Source organism: Odontesthes bonariensis, chromosome 5, assembly GCF_027942865.1.
Source record: "Odontesthes bonariensis isolate fOdoBon6 chromosome 5, fOdoBon6.hap1, whole genome shotgun sequence".
NCBI classification, from domain to species: Eukaryota; Metazoa; Chordata; class Actinopteri; order Atheriniformes; family Atherinopsidae; genus Odontesthes; species Odontesthes bonariensis.
Window position 1 is genome coordinate 8,491,478 of NC_134510.1, and position 17,362 is coordinate 8,508,839.

Sequence of the window (17,362 nt, forward strand, 5' to 3'; positions counted from 1 at the left end):
TGTAAAGATGTTTGAAAATCTGGGAGATTACATAAAGGACCCAAAACAATTTACTGTAGGGATTTCATAGGATTATCCAGCTTTGACATGTCTTCTGTGGCTACTGTTCTTTTTCTGAGAGGGAAAGCTGAGTAAATACTGTCATCTTCACCTTTGATAGGCACACATGAAGCACCATGAGTAAACTATTTTCCTTTTTTTTCTCAAGTGATTCTTTGTACGGGAAATTGTGGTTTACATAACAACCGTAACATCCTGAATTTGGTTACTATAGTTTGAGCAACATGGTGACTGGTATGAAAAAAAACCTCTCAGTTTACCCTAAATTCCTAGTATCACATGATATCCAAAATCTGGTTCAGGCTGGTGTTTGTTTCAGTTGATTTTCCTTCCTAAGTGGTAATTCTTGTCTAAAGTACACAGAGTAATTTAAACACATAAGTGAGTAAGTAAGTGGCAATTATAATCAGAGCTGTGCAGATCCAAAGACTCATCCGTCATTTCCTCTTGTCCCTTCTGATAATGACAAACACACAGAGTGCTATTACGTAATCCTCTCGAGCTTGGATTAGGTTTGTCTCCCAGCCTCTGTCGTCCACAAATATTTCATGTATTGTACGAATGTTTCCTGATGTCACCTCAAACAAAATCAAAAAGAAAAACGGTTGTGAAAAATAAGTGTAATTTTTTAGCTTCTCTTCTCTACCGCACCATTTGAAAACCGAGGCTTATTAATAAAAAAATGTTATGGGCATTTATGAGAGATTTATGTTTATGTTTATTTGGCTAATAAGTTCCATGTGTTTAATCTGTTGCCGTGAACACGGATAGCCTGGCTGGAACACGGAGGTAGTTGAAGCCTCTGGGCTTCAGCATTTTTTCAGACTTTATAAGGCCTGAAAAAAAATGCAGGCTATGTACTGATTTACCGGTAGCTTTTTTCTTAAATTTTTTTCTTAAATAAAGGCATTGATTTTATTCAGCAGGTTACATGCTGCCCACAATCAAACAAAGACCGAACAATATTTATTTTAAAAACAATTAAGAGAGGAATTGTGACGCGAAATGTTTTGTGTGTGTGTGTGTCAACAAAATGCTTGAATTAATAGTAAACTGAAAATAATATTTTTTGGTATATTCTTCTTCTTATAATCATTATTATCATCATCATTATTATTGTTCTTGTTACTTTTATTGGTAGTAGTACTACTGAGAATTGCATGTTTTGGTTGCCTTGTAAAGCTGTAAAAAAAGAGGTCATATTATTTCTAATGAGAGACGTCAGCAGAGCCGATGTCACTTCGGTCCAAACATCGCGATGCAATTTGAATTTCTGAACTAGAACGAGAACTGTGAACAACAGAGCGAGCTCTGTAGCCGTCCGAAACGGAGCGGATAGGTGGGACCAGAGACGTGCAGAAATAAGTACCAGTATCAGTGTGGAAGTAATTCGCGACGCTGCAGCGAGACCAGCGATCCATTGATTCAAATGTCTTTGAAGAGCTCGGCGTTTGTTGGTTCTTACTGTCTCTGGAAGAAGTGTCACTAGCAACAGACGGTAGGTTCTAACCGTGTCTAGCTAACCTTGCTAGCCAGCTGCTAACGCTCGCTGTGTTTGGTCATTAATTACCTTGCTGGCATTCTGGTGTCCGTCAGTAATGCCAACTATGACCTATACAGTATTTCTTGTCACTGCTATATTGTATTGATGTGCCCCGCTACCTGTTTGGAGACTTGCACCACATATTGACAAATTGCTACTTTACGCCAACTGATATAAACCAGTGAAGTATATAGCTAACCTAGCTACCTGTCGAACGTTGTGAAGAAGTTTAATGTATGGGCATCAAAACCGCAACAGTTGCTATGACCACATTTTCAAAATGACAATCACTGATTAGCAGCAACTGTAGAATTGCTAGAGATCACATCATGGTCACATAAAAGCAGAGTTGGACAAAGGTGAAGTGTGTTCCAGGTTTAAGTTTTGAAAAATGCAAGCAACAAGAGGAAAAAGTTAGGATATATATATATATATATATATATCAGGAGAAAGACTTTGAGATATGCTTGGTGAGAAGCCAGATGCGGAAATGCCTGACCCTCATCAATCTTAGCAGGAGTAACATCATTAATATGGCCCTCTTGGTAAATTTGTTCGACATCCCAACAAAATGTATGAAAAGTATTCGTGACTTCATATGATAGGAACTCACTTCAACACGTGGAAGGGCAGTTCTAGTGATGTGAGTGGTAGTACTAATAAGGTCTGCGAAATTCCACTGTCGTATATTAATCACATCTTTTTATGTTCCTTTAGATCATGATGAAACGCTTAGAGTTTATGCACATATAGGGCAATGTGTAGAACACATTTCTACAAGACCTGTGTTTCTCTTTCTGGCACATTTGTTTAACGTTGCTGAATAGTAATGTCTCCCACACCAGTTTCTTTCAGGCTGCATTTTGCAACTCCAAGTTGCTTACGTGAGCTGTGTCATTTGCTTTATATTCACACACAATGCGCAGTGCAGTTGAAATGGTCTCTTCTTTCGGTTTCCACTTTAGAAGTTCTGCTTTGCTTATTTGTTCTTGGGTTGACCCTTTGTACACACTTATAGTGTCAATTGTTATTTCTACATTGAGAAACATAAGTGATTGGAACAGTGACAATGTTTCACCTTGTAGGAATTTGTTCAGGCTTTTTTGAAAAAATTATTCTTTTTTTAATTTTATTTTTAAAGTTTGACAACCAAAATTGTCATTATTAAGCAACATACAGCTGCTTATTTGTGGAAGATTTTTTAAATAAACGGCCAGTGAAGATAATTATTTGCCCTGTTAAAAAGAGACCTCTTGTAACAACAACTAGAAGCTTAGATTTTACTGCACTTGTCAGCGATTAAATTTCTGTGCTCTTTGAGCATTTTCGTTCTTAATTTTTATGTAATTTCCATGATCTTCGCGTTCTCACCAAGGTTTGCTGTGGTAACCATATCTATGGCATTGTCCATCTTCGTTAGTATGCCTCTTTGGCATATTATGTAAAGAACAGGACCCTTTATTTTAAGATTACAGTGATGTAAGGTTCTTTTAACATTGGATCGCCTTTCTTTCTTCAGGTAGCTTCTTCTTTGGTTCAATTTCGTCATGTCTAGATTGGGATATTTCTTACATTTAAGCCACTATATCAGAGACCTGAAGCCAACGAGTGCCTTACAGAGCTTTGCCATAAACAAACACAAGGCGGTACCCCCCCAAACATCAAAGCTCTTTTACACTACAAACCACATTCATCCATTTTCACACACACACACACACACACACACACACACACACACACTCTCCTACAGCACTTCCTCATCTAAATGGCATAGGCTACCATACAGGCTATTAAGAAAAAACAACATAGTTGTAAGTTTAGAAAAAAACAGAATAATTTACATTGTTTTTACGCAACGTTTAATAAAGGTGTTCGTTCTATCTGGAGTGTGGAACCAAAAACAGAACCCACTGTTCAAAGATCAGCTGGTAGACATTTGTCATATCAAATACTGTATTACGAGGCAAAGCTTCATTTTACCATTACAGATATATCATTCCATGAGAGGAACAGTAAAGCAAAAGACATTATTAAAGATTGGTCGCCTACAAAAAACCAATCAGATGCCTCTGCTTTTCTGCCCACGCCCCCCTCTGCCGGCTCCCTGCTCCATGTGCGCACGCGGCTTTGGAGGAAGCACTGACGGAATGGGGAGGGGGGGATGGAGCTTAGAGGAGGGGACACTTTCGAATCTTGCTAGCTCTCTTGCTAGCTCTCTAGGATTACCTACCATAGCTTTAAATCAGAAAACAAGACTGTGTGTGTGGTTTCGATCTACTTTCAGGCTGTATCTCTAGTACATTGTTATCCTGATGTTGATGGAGACAGAATGGAGATAGAATAAACTTCTTTCTGCTTCTTTCTATCTCAATTGACTCTGGCTTCTCCATCCCATCTAAAACTCAACAAAATTCAACATAATCCTCATGTCTAAAATGGAGATTATGTAAACGTGGACACATTTTCTTTAAGACAGCTGTGTCAGCAGGGATGGAAATGAATAAGATTTTATTGATACCAATGCCATTATTAATGCTTCTTATCAATCCAGTTCTTTGATTCCCAGAACAATTTCTAACTCTTTTTTTTCCAAAGAAGCAAGTTCATCACAGGTTTTTTAAAATAAATTTTTTTTTAGCATCGGCACGCTATAAACGTTCGGCTATGTGTCTTTATCAATTCCATACAGACAATGTAAATAGAATACTTGATGATTAAAACTAAAAATCAACAGCAACTTAAAGGTAGGGTAGGAGATCCTGGATTTTGAGTCCAGCGAAGCTGCATTTTGAAAATACACAGGTAAAAAGTCCCAACCCTTTTCTTCACTTTTCCCCCGAAGGCACGCCTCTAGAGTACATGAACGCGCACGAGCACGAAGGTGCACGAGCGCTGTTCTGACAGCAAGCATCGATCGTTGCCGTATTTAGTATTTAGTTTATGCTAACTATACGTTTAATAATGCTAGGTGCTAGCCAAGCTGGCTCTAGTTTAAAACTGCAGGGATCCTCATCTACCTGTGTCTGTCCTGTAAGGCTACCTTTACACGGAAACGATCTGAAACCAAAATGCAAAAGTGGCGTTTCGTTTTCACTTTTAAATCTGCATGTAGACGAGCGTTTTAGGGTGAAAATCTGCGTGCATACGGAAACGCAAAAGTGTGTGACGTTTCATATTTATCGACGCAGTAAACACGCCAGATGGCAACACTACCAAGACCAAGTCTTTCTACTTCTCTACTCATTTCTATGTGACGAGAAACACAGTTTTGCGTTTTTCGTCCTTTACACGGTGGCGCGACAGTGGAGCATTTTCAAGAATTCCACTCTGGAGGGCGGTTTCACTTTTTTTGCGTTTTCATGCCCCCAAAACGCTGTTAACATCTAAACGATATAGTGCATCCACAAAAAAGGTTTTGCGTTTTTAACCCGTTTTCGTTCTGTGTAAAGTGCCCCTAAGTGTTTTTAAAGTGTATCGAATAGTATGTGATCCGACAGTCCCACGTTTATGATAATCGTAAGATGTGGAAACGGAGATCCTCCACCACAATGAAACTGTCATGCGGTTTATAAGGTAAAGAAGTGAAAGACTCGGCACTGTGTACTTCATTCACTATTTAATGTCAAACTACACCGGTGAACTGCAGCGGGTCTGTCGGCAGCTTAAAAGCAGGAATCAACTAATCTGTGGAAGAGACAAATAAAATTCATCACAGCCAAATGTTGTATAAGTTGCCATTCACTCATTTCAGTAATAATTATTCAAATAACGGAGTTAAAGGGAATCTGACTCAGAAACGACACTGTGCATTTATCTCACTGAAAGTGACACTGACGTCTCAAGGACATAAAGTAAACATGCAACTCCACTAGGGGTGGGCGATATGGAAAAAATGTTGTATCACGATTTTTTTGCATGAAATCACGATTTCGATTTTTTTTATCACGATCTTCCATCCAAAAAAAAAAAAAAGACCAATTACAGTAGAGTTAAGTCGACATGCTGAACCACAGAAGAGCTAAGGAGTAAAAGAAAGAATTTGGCAATCAACACATTGTAATTCAACTGTAACCCAATTCAAGATGAAAAATAATGATTTAATTAATGACATCTGACACAGTGAGAGTGAAGCAACCGGAAATAGAAAAACGAACCACTGATGACGACTTGACTCCACCTCATGATGCCATTTAGCAACAGATGAGCAACGCTGCATGTTCATTTACTGCAGCCACAGTCACGCACTGCCATCACCAGAGCGCCCTAAAGGAATACTTTTCAACTGTGTAATGTTTGTCACGGTCGCGGTGCATCCCTTTTCTCTTGCACCGTAGTTAGCTTACGAGCTAGCGGTTTCCTCATCCGACCCGAGAGTGTTGCTGCTGGCCGTGAGTTTCTCCCGTGCGCCGCTATGGATGTGCTGTGGATGGTGCCGCTGCTGCTGTTCCCATGCCTGATGTGGACCAGCAGCAGTGGGTTAGGGTAGAAGAGAACCCGAACCAATTCCAAATTACAGAGGTGGATTTCCTCTTCTTCACCAGCTCGTCGGCTTGGCTTTCAGCCATGGCTGTCCATGCGTTTTCTAAGTTTTTACAAACACAACATGGAGGCGCGTAAGAAAGTGTCACGTCGCACAGTTTGCTATGATTGGTCGGTTAGGTTAAGGACGTCTGCCGCATCGGCGGGAACCAGCATTAAAAAAAATAAATAAATAAATCATTGCGCTGATTTGCAAAGGCGATCTATACGGTTTCTCTAATTTGGTAGATCGCCTGCGATTCTCCACTCTTCCTCGCCAGTCACGATTTTATATCGTCAGATCGCACACCCCTAAACTCCACACAATAATATTTATTCAAAATCAAGATTATTTCTAATAAATGTTTTGTTATAAAACAATAGTAAAACTGACAGAAAAAGAAAAAACAAACTTCTTTTTTATCTTGAAGGATATTAATTATAATATTCATTTGCGTGGTTTATTAATAGACAGTAAAACGGTTATTATAAACTGCTGCATTGTTATAAAGTTTCATAGTTTATGTCTGTTTTGACCAAGGTAATGCATTGGTGGTAATGCAGTAAAGAGGACATGAGCATGAAAATGTTTAGTTTGAGTTTATTTGAGCAGTGCTTCTTTTTGTGCTCCTGTTGCTATTTTTATTTGGTAGCAGCATTACTGCAAGGGGAAAAAGTCAATCTGGCACTGTTTATCAAAAACATTTTGTCACAATGATGGGTAATTTCCCCCCAGTGGTTATAGAAATTTTGTAAAGTATCTTAATGTTTTCTTTTGTAGATACTATATATTTTAGTATGGTGACAACTCAACACAAGCACTTAGGCAGTTGCATTCTGCCTCACAGCCCTCTCCATGTTTTATTCCCGCTACTCCCTGTGCTCACATAATTTAGTACAATAATGATGCCACATTCTCTATAAAGCTGCTCACATTCACATATTTTTCTCTTTTATTCTTTTTTGGTATAAAGTGGGTCTGTAAAAGTATCTTTCATAGATGCATTTGACATTTCTAGGCGAAAAAGCTGTCCTTGTTTGCCTGCTGCAGTTCCTCCTCGTTATCCACGTGTGCCAGACAGAGGGGGCTTAACCCAGCATTGCCATGTCGTTAACACACATCAAGTTGGCGTCACGGAATTGGCCACGTGTGAGCTTTGTGAACCGCACAATCTACAAGTTTCACTTAAAGTTTTTAGAGCCACATTTTTGTCTAGTCAGGTTTCAGATGCCTCTCCACTCAACCCTTTTGTCCATATATGGTAACATCTGGGTCCAAAAAGATCAAATCGTTGTACTCTGAATGCTGAATTTAGAATTTAAAACTACTGCATTAGCATAATTTAGTGTGTTTACTGGGTGCTGGAGACATGCCTCTGAGCAGATTATCTGAACTTGTGTTCTTCTAAATAAAGGTCATTATCTCAGTATGCTGACCCACCCTATGTTTTCTCTGTGTTTGTCGGAACTCCCTCTCTTGCTCATGGTAAACACAGCTACAAGGCCAGAGGGTGGTGGCCCGGCCAACACATTAGAGTGCTATCATTATTAGCTCAGTCAGACACGAGGTGTAACATTAATGACTTTATCAAACTGTTGAGTGAGTGCATTCACTTAATCATTGATCAGTCACTTTTGAATTAATGTTCCTTGTGAATTCATTCAGACATACCCGTGAAAGGGATGGTGAGAGCTATGGTTTGTGCAGCAGTTGCCATTTGTAGCAAATCAAGTGAGTTGTATCACCTAAGTCCCGTTTTGTTTTTGGTTTTTTTCACATATCGGCATATTAGGATGCCAAGTGCATTGTAGTTGTTGGAAGCAGCTGAAAATAATCTCCATATTCGAGCAATTTTTTTTGCATTTGTCTGCAAAAGGTACGCATTAAGGTGTAATATTGATACATTATAATTATAGTGCCAGCGTTTACGTTTTTTTTTTTTTGTTTGTTTGTTTTTGGGCTGCCAGAGGAAATGTATCACATTCTTGCAATTTACAAGTTAATTCCTTTCTATTTCACACCCTTCCTGAGCTCTTAGCTGTCTCAGCTGAGCAGCAATGCCAGGATGCTTACCTCATCACCGCCCCCACCACCTTTTGAATGTTGTGAGGGAGAACTGAGGGGGAAGTCTGAGAGGAGAGGGACAGCTGGAGACTGTAATGGCTTTGTTGGGGTTTGAAACTCCGCTTCGGCCTGCTTTGACTCTCTTTGTACATCCAACAATGCGTTTCTTGTTCATGCTGCTGTTGTGGCTGATATTTGCTCCATCTTTAATTCTTTATTTCACACTTAGATTCTGATCACAATGTATGAACACGCTTTTGCAGATGCCTGTAGGCTTTAGTTTTCTCCTATTTTATGTAGCATTTTGTGATGCAATTTAACAGGATAAGATAACCTGTTGTTTATAATAATTTGAATCTCTTCTCTGAATATGTTACATTCTCTAGCCATATGGCCAGTTTTCAGCTTGCTCCGCATTGTGGTTAAAAGGGAGGGCCTGTGTATGACTTTAATCCCACATCAGTCAATAGTGGCTCAGCTTGCCTGCCAGGAGGTTGTTGTGTGTCTGCTCATGATGCAGTGGAAGCCTTGTTTATGGATTGACTGTTCCCAGCTCTATAGAAGCCCAGGAATGTGCATAGAAGCAGCATTACACAGGAGACAAGCAGGAAAGGAATGCAGTAGGCGGGATACTGACTGAGTGACTACACTGGCTCAGCTGAGTGTCACTTAACATTTGTCCATTTTAACAGTTGTGCTTCCGTTATTCCGAACTCTGTCATATCTGTTGTTTTCTGCTTGTATTCCCCATCCATTTATGAATCCCCCTTTAAAACTTCTTCGGAAGGAACCCTGCAGTATGCCTCTAGCTTGGTTCTCGCAGTGCTTTCCATTAGTACTGGCTATTGGTCAAATTGTCTCATTTGAATCTAGCCAAGTACTTGTAGTCTGGGTGCATTTTAAGGACCCTGCCTCTGCTTCAAAATAATGCATGCAAATGAAAGACAAACCTGCTTATCTGTGTCCTTTGCAATCAAACTGGTTCAATCTTTGTGCTTTATAATGTCCCAAAGGCAATATTTTACTAAAATTCAGTAGAGCTATATCGATAGCAATTTAGATGGTTTGTCCTGATGTCCAGAATTTACAGCTGTGATATGTCAATTCAACTCGGGTCTAATTAAATTAAAATTCCCTTTTTTTAAGAATAATTGACAATATGCAAAATAGTTTAGGCAGTTTTTGATCTAATTCAAAATCAAATCATTTTTTTCAGAAAGCAATTGGTACGATTTATATGTGCAGTTGAGTCAAGGTACATTTATAGCTTGACCACTGTCCTCATCCCAGTATAAACGCACAGGAGGGAGGTCGAGTTACAAAATGTCCGATGCTGTGACCCATCGCGCTACTTCTAACTTTTCTGGTGGGAGATCATTGTACATGTAAGTATAGCTAAATTAACTGCAGAGACGTTGTCTTTGCGTTACTTGAATGGTGATTTTTGTCAGATGCTGTGCTTATGAAATCAGGATTTTATTAGAGCTGAGTGACAGAAATGTTTTAAGCAGTCGTTAAGATTCTTTTTCAAGTTGACAGGACCTTTTACGTGACGTAGGGTTGTGGTCTTCTATGGTAGAAGCTGTTCTTTGAATACTGAGAGCCTTTATTCTAATTGACCTGCACAACCACTGCAGTGGTCGATGTCCAACAGTGTGGCTAATTTGCTTGCACAAAATTGTTCACTGCCTGAGCAAAAAAGTCAGTGTAACAAAGCAAAAAATCTTTGTTGCAAGCTGACCACCTGCATATACTGAATAATCATGTTTTCCATCAAAAGTTTTCTTTGCTTCCTTGATTGCACAGGCATATTACAAGATGACAATGCTAGAATCTATCCGGCTTAAAGCAATACAATGTAACTTCTCAAAAAGCCCATTATGGAGCTCCCCCTACAGGCTTGGAAGTAATGTACGGTTACACTGTCGTAAATACAACACCCTTTCGCTTTCACGTTTCACGTTTGTTGATGAACCAGCGAGGAGTCAGAAGGTGCAAGCTATGTCGACCGAGAAGGTAAGAGTAATCAAATGTACCTGGGAGCGTGAGAGGGGTCTATTTGTTTTTGCGGTAGGTGTGCCAGAAAGCAAGTCAAAGTACTTCCGCTCAGCTGCCGGGCCGGTCCAGCAAAGTTACATAGCGCAGTTTTTCCAACTCAGACCCCCGAAGAGCATAGGAGACAGGCCAATCGTAATATTAAAACTCATTCTAGCCGCACAACTTTTTTCAAGCTGTTTTTTTAAGGTAGAAATGTTACATAGTATTGCTTTAAATGATAAGAAAGTGGTTCAGGGAGCATGAGACATAATTTGTTCACATGGTTTGCCTTCCACAGAGACCAGACCTTAAACCCATTGAGGAATTTTGCTTGTGCTGGAGAAGACTTTATGCAGCAGTTCAACTATCCCAGCAATTGATACAAAATGGTGGCAGAAAATGAATGAAACTCTTGATGGCAGTGGAAATTGGGACATTGTATCACCTTAAACAAACATTGCCATGGTGAATGTGTGCTGTTATCCGAGCTAGAATGATGTCCAGCAAAATATCACTGAACTCATGTAAAGAGCCATTTCTGTTTTTAAGGTTAAACGAGAATCATTTTTACAGATGGATCGTTTAATAACCATAACAATCAGAAAAGAGCTGGGCCATAATACAAAAAATATGTATCATGATTTTATTTTCTTCATTGAAAATAAAAGCATCTTTATCTTGATTGCAGCAGAAGTTTATTATGCTGTGTATGTGTAAAGGCCTACATTTACATAAAATTATGTATTTATTATATTTACAGTTATTGATATTTATGTTGCACTTCATTACATAGGAAACATAATGCCTTCATATTTCCTTTCTCACTCACGTTTACATCCTTAACAGTTGCCAGGCTGCAGCACTCGCTCTAGAAGCTGCAGTTAAAGGAGAAGTTTTTTTTTTTTTTTTTTTTTTTTTTTTATAAATCTGGACCTTATTTCTGGCATAAAATACAAATGATAAAAAAAATTAATTAAATAAATTATAAAATTTTCTCCATATCTAACCATATCCATATTTGGAGCATGCCTGCGGGAATGGGCTGCCTGAAGTTGCTGTATTATTCGCTAGGTACTTTGAGAAAAAGTTATGTAAAAGGCTCAAATGTTGCAACAGAAGCGTTTAGGAAGCGGCGGTCACAACTCTGTAAGCCTTGCTTCAATGCTTATTTATTTATTTTTGTGTATCTGTGACTGTATAAGGAAGTGGTTGATGGAGCATGGGTGTTTCGGGGTCACTCGTCAAAGACGCAGCCCTACAGTAAAAGAAAGATAATCATTTGTATAGCAAAAACACATCAGTTTGGGTTTGAGTTCACTTTGTCTCAGTCCTTCTTCTGCAGCTTTGCTATTGCAACAACACTTCATCAGTAAGGTAAAACTAATTTGTCTCACGACGGTCTAAACCATGCTCATGTTCCCTATGAGTGGGTGAACAATCCAACGTGGTGAATTCTGCTTCACAATAATAGGAAGAGCCGTGAAGTCCACTCATTCTCCCCCTTATATATTCAGTCCTCTTACCCGCTGGCAGTTCAAACAGTGTTATGCTGTTATAAATATGCATGTGTTTGATGGCCAGACACAATGGGCCTCATGCAACAACCATTCTTACGCACAGATTTGTTCTTAAGTCGTGCGTACGAGTGATTTAAGAGAATTTGCGCATTCACCAATCTTTTCATATTTTACGTTTTCTTTCAGGTACGAACAGAATTTCCAAGTGATCCAAACCTGTCGTAGGAGTTTCGTAAAATAGTCTACTGTTATTCGAATCAAGTTTGCTTGACTAATGGATTGTATATTTAATTACTTTGAAGATATCAGAAATAAATATATACATTATACCCCATAATGATGCTGACATTATTCTGTTTTATGGAGGTTTCAATCAGTTTCAATATCCACAAATACACATGACAAGATTCATAAATGCGCAGGTCGATTTACAAATGCGCAGGACAGATTTACAAATGTGCAGGACAAGATTCACAAATGTATTTCTGATGCACACACAAATATAACTTGATTTACAAACTGCTTCTGGTCTGTGGACTTCGCTGCATTTGTGTGTGGATTTTGAGACTCCCCTGACTTGCTTCATATATATGCTCATATTGAAGAGCCTCTTCAGTATGTGCTGTGGAAAACTTCTTGTCTCATACCAGTGCCCAAATCAGGGCAACCGGTGGAGCTGAATGACTACAGACCGGTGGCTTTGACATCTCATATCATAAAGACCTTGGAGACTCCTTGTTCGTCGCATGAGATTGCAGGTTGCTGAGGCTCTTGACCCCCTCCAGTTTGCCTACCAGAAACACATAGGAGTGGAAGACACGATTCTGTACATGTTGCATTGGGCATATGCTTATCTGGATGTGCCTGGTTCATATGTGAGAATCATGTTTGTTGACTTTTCCAGTGCCTTCAACACCATACAGCCTCCCATACTGAAAGACAAGCTTCTAGGTATGGGTGTGGCCCCCTCCCTGACATCATGGATTATAGACTATTTGTCTGCCAGACCACAGTATGTCAGGATGGGGAAATGTGTTTCTGGAACACTGGAATGCAGTACTGGGGCTCCACAGGGTACTGTTTTGGCTCCTTCTCTTTTTACCCTGTACACATCAGACTTCAGGTACAACTCAGAGTCCTGCCACATACAGAAGTATTCTGATGATACGGCTGTTGTGGCATGTGTGCATGGTGGACAGGAGAAGGAGTACAGGGACCTTGTGGAGTCCTTCTATGGCTGGACCAAAAAGAACTATTTGCTCCTGAACACCACCAAAACCAAAGAGCTGGTAGTGGACTTCAGGAGATCTAAAACCCCATACCAGTCAGTCTGCTTTGACGGAGGGGAGATAGAGACTGTTCAGACCTGCAAATACCTGGGGGTGGTGCTCGATAATAAACTGGAGTGGTCTGCCAACGTAGACGCAGTGTACAGGAGGGGCCAGAGCCGTCTCTTTTTCCTGAGACGGCTCAGGTCCTTCAATGTCTGCAGTGATATGATGTGCATGTTTTATCACACTATCGTTGAGAGTGCACTGTTCTCTGCTGCTGTCTGCTGGGGGAGTTGCACTACAGACAGAAACTGTAGGCGCCTGGACAAACTGGTGAAAAAGGCTGGTTCTGTTGTAGGCAGAAGGCTGGACCCTCTCAGTGCTGTGGTGGAGAAATGGATGAGGAGGAAATTGTATTCTGTTTTGGAGAATATTAAACATCCTCTCCACAACATCCTGACAGGACAGAGGAGCAGCTGCAGTGAGAGGCTCATCTCTCTGCGCTGCAGGACTGAGAGGTTCAAGAGGTCCTTTGTTCCCACAGCCATAAGGCTTTTTAAGAGTGACTGCTGAGTTCTTCTCAAATTGATTGATTTTTATTTATTTATTTGTTTATTCAGTCCTTTAGTATTATTATTATTACTTAGTAGTAGTATTTTTTACTAAAATTGGTATTATTATTGTTGTTGTTAAAGGCCTACAGAAAGCTGACACTACACCCAATACATAATGATAATACATACACAGAGGAACAATAATGATCATTGGACTCTACACCAAAACATTTCATAAACGCATGAAATTTGCGATTTTGAATTTCCCGCTTGGAAATCCTTCCTGGAATTCCAGACTGGGGGCGGGGCTTCCGTGTGACGTCACATGTGCCATGGTTTTTCCTGGCTGCCGCTATTCTAGTATGCTTGTTTGAGTGGTGAAGGCAATAAAACGTTGGATTCAGTGCAGTTTTTATTGCGAGTAGATGTACGAAGTGCTGTGGGTGCGTGTGTTGCCCTCAGCACCAGCAGCTCACACACCGGGGACAGAGGAAGCAGAGAGACCTGCGGTCTTGTGTCTGTGTCTCCCTGTCCGCCTGCCTCCTCTCTGGTGAAATCAGCCGGAGCCATCCCGCCGTGTTCAGCTCCCTGCGGTGCGGACGCTCAGGGGGAATCCACCTGGCGGAGAGCGGACACACCGCGGGATGGTTGCCCTGAAATCAGCCAGCAGAGCGATCAAGAGCCCCGACGTGGACACACGTCGGGGCTCTTGATCTCCCTCCCGGCTGATTTCCACTCTCCACCTGGCGGAGAGTGTGTCCGCTCTCCGCCAGGTGGATTCTTGTCCGCACCGCAGGGAGCTGAACACGGCGGGATGGCTCCGGCTGATTTCACCAGAGAGGAGGCAGGTGGACAGGGAGACACAGACAGAAGACCGCAGGTCTCTCTGCTTCCTCTGTCCACGGTGGTGTGAGCTGCTGAGGGCAACACACGCACTTCGTACATCTACTCGCAATAAAAACTGCACTGAACCCAACGTTTTATATTTCCAAGCGACGTCCCGTGGCACACATCGAAATTTGCCGTGAAGAAGCTGTCCAGGTCTGTCAAACTGCTGGCTTCGCTACTAGAACTACTGGGGGTTGTGCCAGCAGCTGGCACTCGCGACGTCACGCACCTGTCGTTCCAGTTTGCCAAATTCGAGTCAAATGTGGGGATAGTTTATTGGGCCTAATCAGGACTATCCAGGGGGCTAAAATTATTTTAAAATCATAAAAAAATTCCATGGTATATAAGGAATCGATCTGCTATTTCAGTTTTGTGCAAAAAATATATATATATAATTTTTTTGAGCTACTTGACTAATTTGAATATCCCCCATTGGGGGATGAATAAAGTATTTTTCTATTCTATGTTTGTAGTTATAGCGAGAATTTGTTTTTTTTTCTCTGCAGGTTTATCATCATACAGTATAAAAACAGTGACCTAAAACATTCACTTTTCATAACGCACATTTAGGATTTTTTTTAATTCAATTGAAGCAACTAATGTGAAAACTTTCAGAATGCTGTCTTTAAGTAGATCTTCATGGCTTTAATCCTCTGTTTTGTAGGTAAAAGTTCTGTCTTGTACAAAAACTATCTTCTTGTAAATGTCACTAAAACTGTGAGGGGAAATATACTGAAGTTGTAGAAGAAGCTGCCAAATTAGAAAGCAGCATTCTTCACATGCTTCTTTAGCCTTTGTTGGTCACTTTCATAAAAGTTCATGTTTTTATTTTTTTATATATTCTCACATTTTAAAATGTCCTTGACTTCTTTTCTTTCTTCTTTCTACATCCACCTATCTTAGATTCACTCTGTGTATCTAATCCCTTCACCCAGCCAAAGGCAGATTTGGATTGTGTTAACATCCTTAAATTGGTTCACTGAATGAGAAAAGCTTTTACTGCTGACCATTGCCTGTAGCCAAGAAGCTGACATAGTTGTCTAATTTTGTGAGGTGGACGTAGCTAAGGCCGTCACATTAGACAGTTGTCTCGGTATACCTCCATCATCATCAGCACGCACGCACGCACTCACTCACTCACTCACTCACTCACTCACTCACTCAGGTATCTGTTCAGCAGTGATAAGGTCTGACATTCACTTTTTGGCTTATTTATATGCAGTAGTGGCTTCGTTACAGACAATATGGTCAAAATAAAGCACCTGACCTACAATTGCCTTTTCATGGTTGAAAAGTATTTGCCTGGCAGTCAGTTTACCCTTTACTCCTGTCACTCACTCATAGTACAATACATTGACTAGCAGAACTATTGCACTGCAGCTATTGTAAAAGTGAAAGAAAAAAAACCCAAAACTTTTTATTGTTTACCATGTTTGTCAGAAACACTGCATCTGTACCAGGGAAGGGATCACTGTTTGACTTTGTTATTTGTATGAATGAGACGGAGATTCTGGAGAGAATGAGCATCTTGTATTTGAGAGAAGCTGAAGTGGGGCTCTGGCAGTGTCGGTGGTTTGGTTGCTGCTGTGTGCAGTGCTTAGAACTGCTTTTAATGTTGTAACATTAAAACATCTATAGTGTTGTAGTATAATGTTGTAGATCGACAGATTTGTGAAATCGAAAAATGTGTGAAATGGCATCCTCTTTAGGCTTCTTGCTCATGTTGATAGCTAAGGGGTGTGTTTGTGTCCCATGGCAGCACCCCGTATCCACTGCATGATGCACTACATGATATACAGGTTACACTCCTCTCTTCAGACTTGCTTTTGCAAACAATCAGATGTGAAAAATTCTCGAATTGGCTCTGAGGACGTCCAAGTAAGTCAACATAAAGACACACTTGCAAAATCAAGATTACAGAGAAGTAATTGCCGTCACACAGAATATTGTGTAATTGCCTTATCTAGCCAGTAAAGTTATGACAACATTCAGATACAAAGCCCAGCATTCTCATAGGATCTTCAAAGAATACAACTTGGTACATTAATCTTAAACTCTGTTTATTGAAGGTGTGTTCTATGCAGATTTTACTAACCTTGCTAAACCAGCCTTGAACAAAACATTGACCACTGATTTATTAAGCTTCAGAGCAGTATCTTAGCCCTTAAAGATGAACTGAAACGAATGTTCATCTATCATTCAAATGAAATTTTTGTCTTTTTCTAAAACCATCAATCCAACTTGAACTAAATTTTCCGGGCATAACTTGTTAAAACGGCCATTTAAAAGTGTGAATTATGTGGCATTTGGTGCGAAATTGGCCACGTGACCGTGACGTCATAGGGTTGACTCCCTTATTTGCTAGTATGGCTGGCTTCGAAAACAACATACATTTGATGGACCTATATCTAATAAAGGAACCAAAATTCTGATACAAACATCAGCAGGTCGAAAGAACACACCTCTAACATTATGTGGAAAAACTTTCGTTGAATTTAAGCCACACAAATCGATTTAATATCTATATTGTAGAGGCTCTCTGCACCTCCGTATGGGTAATGGAAATGAAAGAAAGTTACCATTTTCGGCACAGGATCGGCGGGCACAAAACAGCCATCGCTCCTACTACACACTGATTATTATTAAGATGTTATCAATCAAATGACACAATAGTGTATGTTTGCTGTGGTAAACTGGAAAAGATTTGAACATGCCGGTTTGGCAGATATGGCATTCTGCTGCGCTATCTTTGACACGTTGAAACCTAACGAAGTGGCACTTTGAAATCCAGCCACTTAAAAAAAAACGTATGTGATAATAACATGGTTTTAATGTAAGCTTAATAAACAATGGCGTGGATTAACGGGTCGGAGATCCTCCAGTGCGCGGCCCCAGTGCGGATCCTCACG

General features: G+C 40.3%; 1 protein-coding gene across 1 annotated transcript in view; it reads left to right on the top strand.

Annotated features, from left to right (window-relative positions):
* Window positions 1-1,360: 1,360 nt before the first annotated feature.
* The window catches only part of LOC142379672 (E3 ubiquitin-protein ligase RNF19A-like), a 35,184-nt gene continuing 19,182 nt past the window's right edge, over window positions 1,361-17,362 (top strand). Inside the window, exon 1 of the mRNA XM_075464761.1 lies at window positions 1,361-1,558. The gene's annotated coding sequence lies outside the window, so the exon portion shown is untranslated. The remainder of the gene's footprint in view (window positions 1,559-17,362) is intronic.